We start from the raw sequence: 15,707 nt of genomic DNA on the forward strand, positions 1-15,707 counted from the left end.
AAACAACTTGCTCATAAATAATCCACCAAAAAGATGGTCTCAAGAGGAATTAGAAGATATTTTAAATGGAAGAAAAATGAAATTACAATACATTAAAATTTGTGGGCACAGTTAAAGAAAGTAGTACTTTGAAGGAATTTATAGCATTGCGGGCTTATATTAGGAAAGCAGGCCTCAGATCAATAATCTAAGCTTCCATTTTAAGAGACAAAAGTAAGCCCACATCTTCCAGAATGAAGGAAAAAGAGCAGAAATCAATAAAATTGATAACAAAAACAAATGAAGCCAAAAGCTTGTTCTTTGAAAAGATGAGTAAAATTGATAAGCCTCTAGCAAGCTTGACAAAAAAGAACAAGCCATACGTTAGCAATATCAGGAATAAAACGTGATTATCTGAATTTGCATTTCACTATTAGGGTTACCTTCTTTTTCATGTTGATCAATCATCTATTTCTTTGATGAATGGCCTATTTATGTGCTTTGCCAAGCTTAAAATTATTTTGGGAAAACTACAAAAGCACACTACCTTTTTTTCTCCCCCCCGCCCCCCCGCAGTGGGTATCTGTTTAACTAGCTAGGATCTCTGTATTATCTGACCCCAATCTTGTGTCAAACGTGTTGCAAATGCTTTGTCATAGCCCGTTGCTAACTGTATGCTTTCTTTTGTATAGAAAAAACTAATTTGCAGAGTCAAACCTCAAACCCTTTCTTTATGGGGTATTTTGAGTCACCTACAGAAAGATTCACCCTTTGGTCGTAAAAAAATTCTTATGTTCTTCCAATGCCTTTAAAAAAATCTTACCTTTTGCTTTTAGATCTTTAATCCAACTGGAATTAACTTTTTTGGTGAATATGAATTAGAGAGCCAACCTTTTTAAAAAAAATTCAATTAAATGGGAAGAAAAAGGGCCTAACACCATCTAGTGAAGAGCCCTTACTGATATAAAATGTCACATCATACTTTTTCATAAATTGCCACAGATACAAGGGAAAGTTTCTAGACACTGCTCTTCTGTGGATCAACTGGTCTACACCTGAGCTCACAGCATTGTTTTAACTTAATTTTGCAGTGCATTTTAGTATTTGGTATGGCAAGTCTCCCTACCCTCCCTTGTTCTTTGCTTTCCTTGGCAATTTTCTTTTTTATATGAACTTTAGAATGAGCTTGTCGATTTCTATTTTAACATTCTGTTTGGGAATTTTATTAAACTGCATTGAATTTACTAATTTTGGAGGACTGACATCTTTATCATATTGACTCTTTCTATCCCCAAATAGAGTATGTCTCCATTTAAGTTGGTCTTCTTATATTTATTTCAATAAAGTTTTCATCAAAAAGGTCTTTCACATTTCTTGCTGGATTTTTTTTCCCCCTTCCATCAAATTTTGTAAATGGTTCTTGCCTCTGCATAGAAAAGGGGCTGAACTGGGAGGAATGCTGTTACCTTTTTTCTAATGAATGAAGGAAGGAGACAGAAACGTGGGTGAAGACAGAAGTTGACGATGCTGTCATTAATCATGTGTTTTGGAATCACCTCAAAAGAACCAGGGAATTGGAAATGACCCAATTGTTTATCAGCAAGGAAGTGGTTAAAGGAAACATGGCATATTCACACAATGGAACATTATTCAGCCTTCTATAAGAAGGAGAAAGCTCTCAATGTACCCAGACGTGCCAAGAGCTCCAAGATGCAGTATAGATGGAAAAAGACAGTGTGTGTAACATGTTGCCTTTTGTTTAAGGAAGGGAGGAGGAATAATACCTGTATCCACATTAAGGAACTCTGGAAGGATACACACACTAGCCAGTGGTTACTGTAGGTGTGGGGTGAGGGGGGAGTGAGGGAGAGGCAAGGAGGCCCCAGGGTGACCTTCCATCCTGCTTTGATTTTTGACATGTAAGAATGTATTAGCTATTTTTAAAAATCCTAGAGAAAACAGGAAAAAAAAAAAAACCAAACCCGAAACTGAATACCCACTCTTTGAAGATATGTCTACCCCTGAAAACTCCAAGCTGTGTGTTAGGTTAAGCTAGGCTGACGGCAGAGCCAGCTAGGGGCCTGTAGGCCAGCAATTGCAGCCCCCCTCTCCTGGGCCTGAACCTGGCTGGAAGGGTACTTTGAACCTTACCATATTCAAAACACGGAGATTTTTGGATAGTGAGGTGTAAATCCTGAATTTCCACCAAAAAGACTAACCTTTCCTAGGAATAAAATTTGAACTTGATTGCACCAACAATAGAAGCTTATCGAGTTTTTCAGAAGGCCCAGGGCTTGCTTAGGTGGGCCAGGCTGCTGGCTTTTCCATGTGTTCTGATTGGGACACACAGATTCTGTTCCACTTTCCTCCACAGCAGGACTGATTTCCCAGGGATGCCCGCGGTGTGTCCTTCATAACAACAGTGCTCCTGTAGCCTGTGACTGCTGTTTATAGATTAAAGGACACCTTCTTCATGACTGCCACAGTATGTACGGCAAAGGTTAAAATTTAATAAAACAAAATATAAACCTTAATTTTTAAAAAAACGGCTTTTTCTTACATACAGCATGGATTTAAGCTTGGGCCTCCTGCACTATTAGTGGGAGGGTAAATTGGCACAAGTTCTCTGGAGGGCAGTTTGGCTTTACGGCTCTTAAAAAGGAGCACATCTTTTTTACCATATGATCCAGCAATCCCACTACTGGGCGTATACCCAGAGAAAACCATAATTCTAAAAGACACATGCACCCCAATGTTCATTGCAGCACTCTTTACAATAGCCAGGTCATGGAAGCAACCTAAATGCCCATCGACAGGTGAATGGATAAAGAAGTTGTGGTACATATATACAATGGAATATTACTCAGCCATAAAAAGGAACGAAATTGAGTCATTTGTTGAGACGTGGGTGGATCTAGAGACTGTCATACAGAGTGAAGTAAGTCAGAAAGAGAAAAACAAATATATATTAACACATGTATGTGGAACCTAGAAAAATGGTACAGATGAGCTGGTTTGCAGGGCAGAAGTTGAGACACATGTAGAGAACAAACGTATGGACACCAAGGGGGGAAAACCACGGTGGGGTGGGGATGGTGGTGTGCTGAATTGGGCGATTGGGATTGACATGTATACACTGATGTGTATAAAATTGATGACTAATAAGAACCTGCAGTATAAAAATACAAACAAAACAACTAATACTAAACTTTCATTGGGTTATTTGTATGGAAATATGTTAATATAAATGTTTCAGACATTAAAAAAAAAAAAAAAGGAGCACATCTTTGACTTGGCAGTTCCGCTCCTAAGCGTTTCCCCACATACCCACGTGGGCCCAGGGAGGTGACCACAGCGCAGCGTCCCGGGCAGACGGGGCACATCCGCACGCTGCCCCCATCGGAGCGCCTATGGTGGTGGGGAATGAGGAAAGGGAAGTGCGGGCGGCCCTGAGCATCTGGAAGACCCAGCCGACGCCCTCAGCTCACGTCTGCACAGGTTCAGGAAGCCTGGTGGCCCACGGGCAGGGGACACCACGCCTGCTGCCTGGGATCTTGCTGTGAGTGTGGCTTCAACCTAAACCCAAAACACTGGCCGTGTTGGCTGTGAGCGGTAGTCTGAACCAGTTAAGAGTGACTGCTTGTGACAGGTAACATCGCCATTAATCCATCTTCTACTGGTTTTATGACCTAGGTGTTGACCAGGGCCCGAGACAGCCAGCCCGTTTCACTTGAGGGCTTCAAGGGAACTGGAGGTTCTTCTGTCTCTGTGCTGCCTTCCGCTCCTTGAGAGGAATCCTGGGGGTCGGGACCAAACGCCTGCTTCCTGCCAAGGGCCCCCTCCACCAGCCCACCTTGCTGGGGGCCCCGGCCGGCACCACACACCCCTCCCTCATGGATGGTTCCCGACGCTGCCCGCTGAGCTTTCTACGACGTTTTCCGTGACTCGACGCGTCCCCACGCCCAGCCGAGTGCTCTGCTGTGTGGCGTCAGCCTGTGAGAACGGCTCTGACAACGGGCGAGACACCATCTCACCGCGACGTCCCCGAGGACAAGCACCAGACCCGGCCTGAAGCCGAGGCCGCTACATTGAGGATCCCAGAACGTAACTACACTGGGCAAAGGTCTGAAGTCACGGGCGAGTGCTTAACGCCAACGTTACTCCTGGAAACAAAAAGAGGAAGACAGGAGGGCCAGAGTACAGTAATCGGATAGTTACACATCAAGTAAAAAAAATCCGAGTACCTAAAGACATTTTTCTTCTATTCTTGCTCAAGGACTCAGTCAAATAAACAGAGAAGAGAAGCAGCACAGGCGAGGGCCAGCCGGGTCAGGGGTTTATTGGCAGACAGCACAGGAGTGTTGCCACAGTAACGGCAGACGTTAGATGCTGCTGGGCGAGGGGCGTCAGGCAGAGACCACCCTCCTGCGGGCGAAGGGCGACAGCCACGGCACAGGCCCCCAGGCACTGCCTCACCTTCACAGAGAAATACCCGACTCACAGGCAACTTCGGTACAGCTTTAGCCACCAAATACAATAAGACTGTGACAAGCATTCGAAAACCAGCTGGCATGCATTTTCAGTCATGCATTTTTTTTTTTTTTTTAAATTTTTATTTATTTATTTATGGCTGTGTTGGGTCTTCATTTCTGTGCGAGGGCCTTCTCCAGTTGCGGCGAGTGGGGGCCACTCTTCATCGCGGTGCGCAGGCCTCTCACCATCGCGGCCTCTCTTGTTGCGGAGCACAGACTCCAGACGCGCAGGCTCAGCGATTGTGGCTCACGGGCCCAGTCGCTCCGCGGCATGTGGGATCCTCCCAGACCAGGGCTCGAACCCGTGTCCCCTGCACTGGCAGGCAGACTCTCAACCACTGCGCCACCAGGGAAGCCCAGTCATGCATTTTTAATTGATAATATTTTCAGTGTACTGAAGGCAGGGACAAAAAGGCAACTTATCAAGCTTGCAGGTTTTTCTTTTCTTTTTAAATCAAAGCATGGTTTCACAGTGATGAAATCAACTTATTTCCCACCTCCAGCAACTTGGCACTAAAGGTATGTTAAACATGGAAAATACTCTCACCAGTTAAAATAAGAACACTTTATAGTCCTTGAAATTCCAGTAAACAGGTGTGTTTGAAATTTCCATGAATTTTGAAGAAAAAAAGGTGCCAGTCAACAGAAATCCCAGTGCCTTGTCCTACCGTGCGTTGCTGTGGAGACCACAGGGCTGCCCCCACCCCCGGGGCCCGCCGTCCACTTCCTGGGGGTGACAGCCCTGGCCTCTGCATCTCGGGCCCCTGTTCTCTGAGCCACTGCAAAGGGCTGTTTTGAAGGTTAAATCAGATGTTAAATGTGAGAACACCTTTAAGTTGTAAAAAAGTGCTAGGCCCCTTCGAGGCTTTACGATAGACATTTCAAATAACAGTATTAAAAATGAGGAATCTGCTAAACAAAAGTTCTCCAGTAATTTCTCAATAAACTATGTTTTTTTTAAAAGAAGAAAAGAAAAGTGGGCATGAAATCCTATACTTTGATCGGAGACACACTGAACAACCAACGCAGCACTTGGGTACTGGATTTCTCCAAGTGCAGAAGTATATTTCTCACGGCTCAGATAGGGCTAAAGTTTGAAGAATCAGGTAAAAACATGTATAAACAACCTAAATAGAAAACCAAATTTAAAAGCTTCAGGTGAAATCATTTCATCTTAAAATTAGAGTAGGAAAACTATTATTTGCCATTCCTCTCCTACTGCTTTGAAAAGGCGGCAGTTACTGAGTTTTTACAGCTCTGGCTTCTGCTTCAGTGTGAGGACCTGTCAACTGTAACAGAGTGTGTGTAATTAGCAGAATTGAGAGATTTGACACATTTCACCCCAAGCATTTATGGCCCATCCTACAAGTCCTGGACAGCTGAGCAGGCCTAGGCCTGAAAGCAGACGTTTATCGACAAATCGTCTGTTCCATTGCTTCTCACAGCCTCAGGTGACTGGTCAGTGCACACGGACAGCACAGCAGTCTGGACGCCTGCTTGCCCACAGGCTGTACCGTCAGGTACCAAGAGGCCAACTAAGAGTGCACAGACAGCGTTCCCGAGAAATACTGATCCAAACAACAAAACCTGCAACCTAAATAGCAAAGCTCTTAACCCTAGAATGTAAAACAAGACAACTGGGTAACTAGGCACTGAAGTCAACAGTCGCAAACAAAGAGGCTGCTCTGAGAGTTACGATTTCAGACAGTTTCATTACCATGTGTCTTGGAAAGAGAGTTGTGGACTGAAACTTGGACTCCAAATGCCTCCCAAGGTTTGGGAAGTTCTCAGCCATCATTTCTTTAAACAAGCTTCCCGTCCTCCCTCCCTCTCTTCTCCTCCTGGGGCTCCAGTGATGTGTAGACTGTCTCTTAATGGTGTCCTGTAAGTCCTGTAGGCTTTTCATTCTTTTCCCCCTCTTTGCTTCTCTGTTTGAATAATTTCAAATGATATGTCTTCAAGCTCAGTGTTTCTTTCTTCTGTTGCTGTTGAAGCTCTGTATTAAATTCTTCGGTTCAGTCGTTGTATTCTTCAGGTCCAAAATGTCTGTTTGGTTCTTTTTTATGTTTTCTATCTCTTTGTTGAACTTCTCATTTTGTTCTTGTATTGTTTTCCTGATTTTGTTGTTTTATCTGTGTTCTCTTGTAGCTCTCTGAGCATTTTTGGAACTATTATTTTGAATTCTTTGTTGGCCAACTAACGTGTCCCCATTTCTCTGGGGAGAGTTACTGGAAGTTTGCCGTGTTCCTTTGGTGGTCTCACGATTCCCTGATTCTCTGTGATCCCTGAAGTCTTGCTATTAATAGGTATCTGTGCACTTGAAGAAGCAGCCATCTCTTCCAGACTTTATGGGCTGACTTTGGTATAAGGAAAGACCTTCACCTGCAGGCAGGGGCATGCTGGAGTGTGCTGTGATCCCAGGCCTAGTGGTGCAGGGTGCCAAGTGCAGGGTAAGGGGGTAGTCTGGGTGGGAGGGATATTGTGCCATGGGCTCAGGCCACTGAGGGTCACAGCATCAACTGTGTGGTTCCTGGCAAGCACTGTGTGGGCTTTGCAGTGGCTGCAAGGGCCGGTGGGTTCCTCAGCAGCACCTCCAGGTTCAGCTGCTCGGGCACAGGCCAGGAAGCAGTGATGGTCAGAGTTGGAGGTGTGCACACACCTGGCTGTGGAGACCAGCTGCAGGTTCCCGTGTAGTGGGAGGGGCTGGTCGCAGACTCACACGTAGTGGTGGGGAACAGGGCCAGTCGCAAGGGCTTGGGCCAAGCGTGGGCCCACCGCAGCTGCGGGGGCCCTGGCAGGGGGTGTACTTTCCTAGAGCTGCAGAATCTCCCCGCAGGTGTGTACACAACAGCGGAGGCTGGTGACGGGGATCAGCCTGGGGGCGCGCAGGTGCACAGCTGGGAGGGGCTGGCCACGCTGCGCACCTGGCAACGGGGGTCAGCTGCAGGGCCCTCGGCGGGCATCTCGCGCCTATGTAGCTGCAGAGGCCTGGGCAGGCTGCCAGTGCAGATCCTGGGCCCTGGCGGGGCCGGGGAGGATGGGGAGGGGCTCAGGCAGCAGGTGCCCACGGACGGGAGTACCCACGGGGTGACAACTACTGAAGGCCGGTGAGCTCCCCTGCGGAGCAGGGCACTAGGAACCGTGGTTGTTCCAGCTGCATGGCTGACACTTGGCTCTACGTCGCAGCGTTGCTGGTCTCTAGGTGGGGTGAAACTGAACGGGTCCTGCCCCAAAACGCTGGGGAAGCTGGTCGCTCACACCACCCCCCCTTTCCTGGGGAGGAGAACTCTGTCTAGCTGGGGAGTTCCCTCCTGGTGTTGAGCAGTGCTGGCCTCGGGGATGGGACGATGCAGACAAAACGAAGCTGTTCTTCCTTCCCTTTGTGTGCGATGATTTTCAGGTTTTTGTTCCACTGAGCAGCTGAAGTTTCTTAAGTGGACTCCCGAGTTCTCCCAGAGCTGCTTTTCTCTGTGGATAGCTAACTGTTGATCTTTGTTGGGAGGCGGGGGGATGGAGGCCGGGGTCTCGGTGGTATCATTTGAAAGGGAGCTCTAGGAGTTCTGAAACTCCCTCCCAGAAAGGAAGGGACTGAGCAGGATCATATAACCACCTTTCGGGAGATTTGGCAAAACAGGCATCTTGCAGTGGATAGGCTCGATATCCAGGTACTTTAGAAGGACCTGGGGACACAGCTGACTCTGATCATTTGTCCTCTCCACAAGCACTGGAGTCCCTTCTATTTGCCAGGCCCTAGGCACACAGAAGGCAGCCCTTTCCTAGGGAAGTCTCAGCCCAGTAGAGAAGACAAAGAAAGACTATCTACGGATCGACGCGACCAATACCAAAAGCAAGGTCAGGACAGCGCAGGACTGGAGCAGCGTGTCTGCACGTGTCAGGAGTGGGAGAGGGTTACTGAAGGCTCCCAGCTGCATCCGTCAGGACAAGGGGGCTGCAGCCTGACAGACCTGGACCGCCTGCAGGGTGCGTTACAGGTGAGGGCAACGAAACAGTCCATGCAAAGGCAGAGAGGCGATGAGAAAGCAAGGGGCATTCAGAGCAACACAAGCGTGTCCTGTAAAAGCACCATTTTCCCCAGGAAATAGGCACAGCATGAGGGCATGTGACAGATGTTTATGGCCACAGAAACCAACATGGTGACTTTTCTGGAAAGGAGAATGGTGTGGTGGACTTACCCCAAATTAATCACATCACAAATTTTCCTAGTCGATGTAAAATGATTTGACGGCTCCCCACCCAACATACAGAACTTAGCAACTCTACTCTCACAGAGAGTTAGTTGGCCCTTAAATATTTAGTGAACATAATTATTTCTATGGCAGTTTGGAACGTGACATACTCAGAAATTTAGTGTTTGTTTTCTTAAAATGCTAGTTTTTCTTTAAAATGAAATTTACACATGACATCAAGAAGAGAAAGGAGCTGTCAGAGCACAGGCTTATTATCTATTTTTCATCCAGTTCCCACAGGTGAAGGACAACATCCTCTAGGATGAAGGAGCATGCTGACATTATTGCAAGCTCGACCCACTTCATACTTGGTTAGCGTTAACTTCCGGAGATGCATGGGTCAAGTTCAATACATCCTTCATGTAGACACACTGAGATGAAAAAATTAGGTGCGCCTCACGTTACTACAGTGGCAAGGGTGATACTGAGACGGTCTAACAACCAGTTCGGCGAGGGGTCCCACCACTCTGAAGCTGTGCTGGCTGTGGGTGGCAGGCTGGCTGCCCCGTGTCCCTGCTGAAGGTACAACTGTCCCCTGGGCTCGGGGACAGAACTTCCAGTACAATTAGCCACATGTTGGGAAATGACCTCCCGTAATACTGGATTAAAGATGTGCATCTTGCTTCTTCAATACATGCCAGAAAGACAACTTTATATAATTGCAAGAAAAAAACCACAGCCATTCTTGGCTTGTAACAGTATCTTTTATGAAGTTCCCAATGGTATGTTGATTATATAAAATTAAAAAAATATATTCTTGTCAGAGATGCATACTGAACTATTTTTGGGTGAAATGACAGATGTTTTGGGTGTTTCCAAATATTACAGCATAAAAAAAGTGGGGCAAAGGTACAATAGATAAGACAAGATTGGCATAATGTGGACAATTGTGGAAGCTAGCTGATATAGTGGTTCTATGTGCTATTTTCTCCATACTTGTGTATGTTCAAAAACTCCCGTAAGTCAGTTGCTAACCTTAGAGGGTGATGGCCAACAAATGACTCCTCTTCCTGAAGCTGGCAAGTTGAGTGTTCTCAGATAAATCCCTCTACAATTCTAAAAGCAACTCCTTAAAGAAGTAAATACAATCAGGAAGCAACCAAGCAACAACTGGGATAAACTCAGATTGTTTGTAGGTGCATAGGTAGACTGATTAGTAAAGAGAAATCACTTTACAACTAGCACAAAAAATTATTTTAAACTTTACAGGTGTTTTAAAGTCCCTCTAATTTTCCCCTCCAAAAAGAGCAAAAAAAAAAAAAAAATAGGACAAATTTGACAGAAAATAAAGAACCATCTACTGTGTCATGGTATGAATTATAAATCATTTAAATTACTAATTTTAGCATTTTCTTCACTCTGAATAATACTGATCTGCTAGGAATCAATGTTCTTAAAGATTTCAAAAACTCTAACGTAAGTCACAAGTAATATGTTTTCAAAAAACCATTGTAGTATCCCAAATTGTGATGTTTTCATTTTCACTTAAATGCTGGACTGTGAAAGAATAAATTATAATCTCAAGTCCAGATGGAGTGTAGAATCTTTTTCTAGGAAGACTGAGAAAATGCTTTTCTAGATATGTAAATTAAGAGCATCCTGAAAACTTAATAAGTTGTGGGAAATACATACATAACATTTGTTACTAGATATATTTGGTCTTTATATCTGGTTCCCAACACAAAGCTCCTAAAACCCTTAGAATTTCCTGAGTTTTAGGGGTCCCTTGTGAGCAGAGTTTATGCTAATGAATTGACTTCAGGTGTGTCCCCTAGAGAGCCTCAGTGTGGGGCTGGTCACCAGAAAGATCAAAGGAACTTTTATCTCCACCCACTGGCCTCAGGGAAGGGGGGTGCTGGAGAGCAAGCTCTAGAAAAATTCTTGAACAGCAAGATTTGAGGAGCTTCTGAGCTTCCGGGTTGGTGAACAGGAAGACATCCATGTGCCGTGAGGGTGGTGCACCGCAAACTCCACGGGAACAGACGCTCCTGTGCTCGGTACCCTTCCAGACCTGGCCCTATGTATCTCCTCGTCTGCTGTTCATTTGTATCCTTTAATATCCTTTGCAAAAACCCAGTAATCTCGTAAGGAAACTGTTTCTCTCAGTCCTGTGAGCTGCTCTAGAAGTTAATCAAACCCAAGGAGGGGGTCGTGGGAACCTCAGACTTAGTGCTGACTTAACCTCAGCACTTAACCTGTGCTGGTAGGTCAGAAGCACAGGTAACAACCTGGACCTGTGACTGGCATCTGCAGTGTGTGTCTGGGTGTGGGTGGTGGTGGTGGTGGTGATGCCGGCTCAGCCCTTAACCTGTGGGATCTGATGCCATGTCCGGGTAGACAGGGTCAGAACAGAACCCATCTGGTGTGTGAAGAACCAGAGGACTGGTTGGTGGTGTTGGAAAACACTCCATGGACCAAATACCACATTTTCTCCCCTCTTCATTTTTCCTAAAGGCCTTTATTAAGAACCACCATGGTTTGGTTCTCCAGCAACTTTTATTGGTCAAGGGATGTGGAATTATACGCAGTACCTGGGGTTTCATTAACAGGCTCACTTATAAATCAACTTAACATTTATCTTATTTAAAAAAAATTTTGCTTTTGAATAAACTGATGTGGTCAAACAGACATGCTCCTACCCCATGCAAAAAGCTGTTCAAAAACGAGCAGCTTGCAAACCCACTGTAAATGAGATACTGAATGAAACATTCTTCTAGCGAGGTCCAAGAAGCAGTTCAGTCTGAGAATTTGCTTCATATTCTGACTTTTCAAAATCAAATATTCAAGACATAAAAGAAGCAAAATTAAAGTACTGAAAACAGCTATATCCTGATATTTTTATCCAAGTCACTTCCCAGAGTTTGTAGTGCTGCTGTGCTCTGTTGGTTAAAACAAAACAACAAAAGCAGTAGGCAGCTTCCAACTTAAAGGTAATGAAATCTACCAGTTTGCAGCTAAAAGTCACAGTGGAAGAACACATATAAGGTGAAGAATGCTTTTAAACCTTTCAGCTTTAAATAGTACTGTATTTTAACTTTAAAGAAAAGTTCTATTATATATTTTTTGCATAAACATTTTAAAATAGTAGAACAAGTCTTTGTAATACAATATATATTAGACTTCAATATAACTCATGTGAATTAAAAACATGTTAACTCGGTAACTGTCATAAGGCAAAAGCTGTACAGAAACTTCTTAGTGGTGTCCCTTTAAAATTAACTTGATTTAGTGGGTTGCCTTAAAAATGAACACAAAACAATAGAAGACTAAAAAAGAGGCAGTGATGCTCTAATACTGAATCCCAGAAAAAGCACAGTAGCAAACGATGTGTTTTCTAACAGGAAGACAGGTGGTTCAGCGAACTGGGACCAGGTGAGCAGCCCCTGGTACGTGGTTCATCTGTTGCGCTGAGCAGATGCTGAGAGTAGGTCGGTTGCCTAGGAAGTTTGGTTCAAGGCACCAGCATCTTCAGCACTGATCACAGCGCCTGAGACAGAGCAGGTGCTCAGCTCTACTTCCTGAACCGATCTGATGAAGATGCTTTAGAGTCAACAGGGTGCCGGACAGTGTCAAGTTCATGGAAAAACTCCATTTTTCATTTTATTTTGGTATGTGAGTAACTACCGATCTAGTATTTCGAGTGTGGCTCACATAACACCTTGTGGACTGTGGTAAATGGAATTAACTAAGCACTGCATCGGCGATCGATGCCAGAGTCTCTGAATATCAGGTCATAAACATAACCAACTGTGCAATATAACCGAAACAATGATCAAAGCACACCTCACAATGAACAGATTTTAGTTCAGACGATTAAAAAAAAAATAAAGTATTAGACTGCATTTAGTGCAACGCTCTATCAATCATACGATACATCAGATACCATGCTGTGGAGACGTACTGGACTAGCATATATACAGTACACAGCCAGGATTCAAACCAGGGTCAAAGGGCGAAAACGGAACAGAACATTTTTACATACATGTATACATTTAATGGTCTTGTCCACTGAATTGGATTTATTATATATGTTTGCTGTGCCACATCTACGAGCTTGCATAACAACCCAAGTTATTTTTTTTGCACAAAGATCTACTTCCATATAAAGTAGAAAAAGATGGTGGTTAAAAAAAAAAAAAAACTTCTTCAAGCTCCAACAATTGTGTCCCAAATACCACTGTATGAACACCTAAAAAATATTAAGAACAATTTAGAAATATGCATAACTAAAAATGTACAAACAAACATCGATTCAAGTCACAAAGGGAACTAGTGAATGAATACTTCCAATTTTTATTTAAACTTACCTAGGCATATTAGATAATGTGGACTATACAGAAAAAAGAGGAAGCTTTAGAAAGTTAAAATCTCTACTTGCAAATTTTATAAATGAGCCTTAGCTACAGGCACATTCATTTAGACTTCAATGAACCCAGGAAAAGACTCGTCACTGACATAAAGGGAGAAGAACCTCTCAATCACTCCCATCAACTTTCCTTTCTCAGCAAGAGTATAAGGATTTCCCACAAACTCTTTCAAGCAGAGTATCTAAGTTTTGTTTTAATTGGTAAGGCTGGGTTTAATCTAGCATTTTGCTATTTGTTTTATATTTTCCCCATCTGCTCTTTACTTCCTTTTTTCCTCTTTTCCTGCCTTCTTTTGTATTTAGATTAATTATGTATTTATTCCATTTTAATTCCCATGTTGGCTTATTAGCCAAAACTCTTCACTGTGTTGTTTCAGTGGTTGCTTTAGGATTTTTTTCTTAAGATTTCATTTCTTTAGAGCAGTTTTAGGTTCGAAGCAAAATTGAGGCGGGAAAAGTATGTAGAGTTCCCAAAGCTGCCCTGCCTTCACACATACACAGCCTCCCCCGTTACCAACGTCCCCACCAGATGGTATATTTGTGACAGCTGATGAGCCTACACTGACAATTCGTAACCACCCCAAATCCATAGTTAAATTACAGTTCACTCTTGGTGTTCTATGTTCTAGGGGTTTGGACAAATAAATGACGACACGTATCCAGCACATGGTATTATACAGAGTATTTTCGCTCTCCTAAAAATCCTCTGTGCTCTGCCTATTCATCCCTCCCATCCCCAGCCCCTGATCTTTTTCCTGTCTCCATAGTCTTGCCTTTTCCAGGATGTCACATAGTTGGAATCATGCAGTATGTAGCCTTTTCAGATTGGATTCTTTGTGTTTTTTTGGCCGCACCGCATGGCATGTGGGATCTTAGTTCCCCGACCAAGGATTGAACCTGTGCCCCCTGCAGTGGAAGCGCGGAGTCTTAACCACTGCACCGCCAGGGAAATCCCCAGATTGGCCTCTTTCACTTAGTTATATGCCTTGAAGGCTTGACAGCTCATTTCTTTTTAGTGCTGAATAATATTCCATTGTCTGGATGGACCGCAGTTTACCCATTTGCCTTCCGCAGGACATCCTGTTTGCTTGCAGGCTTTGGCAATTATGAATAATGCTGCTATAAACATCCATGTGCAGGGTTTTGTGTGGACATAAGTTTTCAACTCCTTTGGGTTAATAGCAAGGAGTGAGACTGCTGGATCATACAGTATGTTTACTTTCATCTATCTACCTATCTATCTATCTACCTACCTACCTAATGGTTTTACCCGTGTTATACGATTGACAGTTTAAACATTGATTGATTATAAACATGTCTTGCTAATTTATTTATTTTTAAGCATTACTCTTTTTTTTAAATTTAATTTTTATTTTTGGCTGCGCTGGGTCTTTGTTGCAGTACGCAGGCTTCTCATTGCGGTGGCTTCTCTTGTTGCGGAACACGGGCTCTAGGAGAACGGGCTTCAGTAGTTGTAGCATTCGGGCTCAGTAGTTGTGGCACATGGGCTCTAGGTGCGTGGGCTTCAGTAGTTGCAGCACGTGGGCTCAGTAGCTGTGGCTTGCGGGCTCTAGAGCGCAAGCTCAGTAGTTGTGGCACATGGGCTTAGTTGCTCCGCGGCATGTGGGATCTTGCTAGACCAGGGATCGAACCTGTGTCCCCTGCATTGGCAGGTGGATTCTTAAGCACTGCGCCACCAGGGAAGTCCTAAGGTTAGTTTTATAAGAAAATGCCAAGCTGTCTTCCAAAGTGGCTGCACCATTTTGCATTCCCACCAGCAATGAACGACAATTCCTACTGTTCTACATCCTCACCAGCATTTGGTGCTGTCAGTGTCTTGGATTGTGGCCATTCTAATAGGCTTGTAATGATATCTCATCGTTTTACTTTGCTTTTTCCTTGATGGCATATGGTATGGCGTATGTTTTCGTATACTTATTGCCATCTGGATATCTTCTTTGGTGAGGTGTCTGTTAAGGTCTTTGGCCCGTTTTTAAATTGGGTTGTTTGTTTTCTTACTGTTTCGTTTTAAGAGGTCTTTGTGTATTTGGGATAACAGTCCTTTATCAGGTATGTGTTTCACAAATATTTTCTCCTGGTCTATAGCTTGTCTACTAATTCTCTTGACATTGTCTTTTGCAGAGCAGAAGTTTTTATTTTTCATGAAGTCCAGCTTACCAATTATTTCTTTCATGGATTGTGTCTTTAGCGCTGTGTCTAAAAAGTCATCACCATACCCTAGGTCATCTACATTTTCTTTTATCTTCTAGGAGTTTTATAGTTTTGCATTTTACATTTAGGTCTGTGATCCATTTTGAGTTAATTTTTGTGAAGGGTACAAGGTCTGGTATCTAGATTCATTTTTTTGCATGGATGTCCAGTTGTTCTAGCACCATTTGTTGAAAAGACTATTTTTGCTCCATTGTATTGCCTTTGCTCCTTTATCAAACATCAGTATGTGGGTGTATTTCTGGGCTCTCTATTCTGTCCCACTGATCTACTTGTCTATTATTTCACCAATACCATACTGTCTTGACTACTGTGGCTTTATAGTGTTTTGAAGCTGGGTAGTAACAGTCCTTC

The 15,707-nt window shown here is 43.8% G+C and overlaps 1 protein-coding gene across 6 annotated transcripts in view; it reads right to left on the bottom strand.

Annotated features, from left to right (window-relative positions):
• RAB4A (RAB4A, member RAS oncogene family) overlaps positions 1-15,707 on the bottom strand; it is a 99,079-nt gene that overhangs the window by 35,807 nt on the left and 47,565 nt on the right. For 2 of the 6 annotated variants that reach the window (XM_082408017.1, XM_082408020.1), the window contains one exon: positions 11,236-12,947. The exons of the other annotated variants lie outside the window; for them this stretch is intronic. The gene's annotated coding sequence lies outside the window, so the exon portion shown is untranslated. Of the gene's footprint in view, positions 1-11,235; positions 12,948-15,707 lie in introns of those variants that run through there. 6 annotated transcript variants of the gene reach the window in all.

The sequence above is a fragment of the Balaenoptera borealis genome (assembly GCF_965194805.1).
Source record: "Balaenoptera borealis genome assembly, chromosome: 10".
Classification (NCBI taxonomy): domain Eukaryota; kingdom Metazoa; phylum Chordata; class Mammalia; order Artiodactyla; family Balaenopteridae; genus Balaenoptera; species Balaenoptera borealis.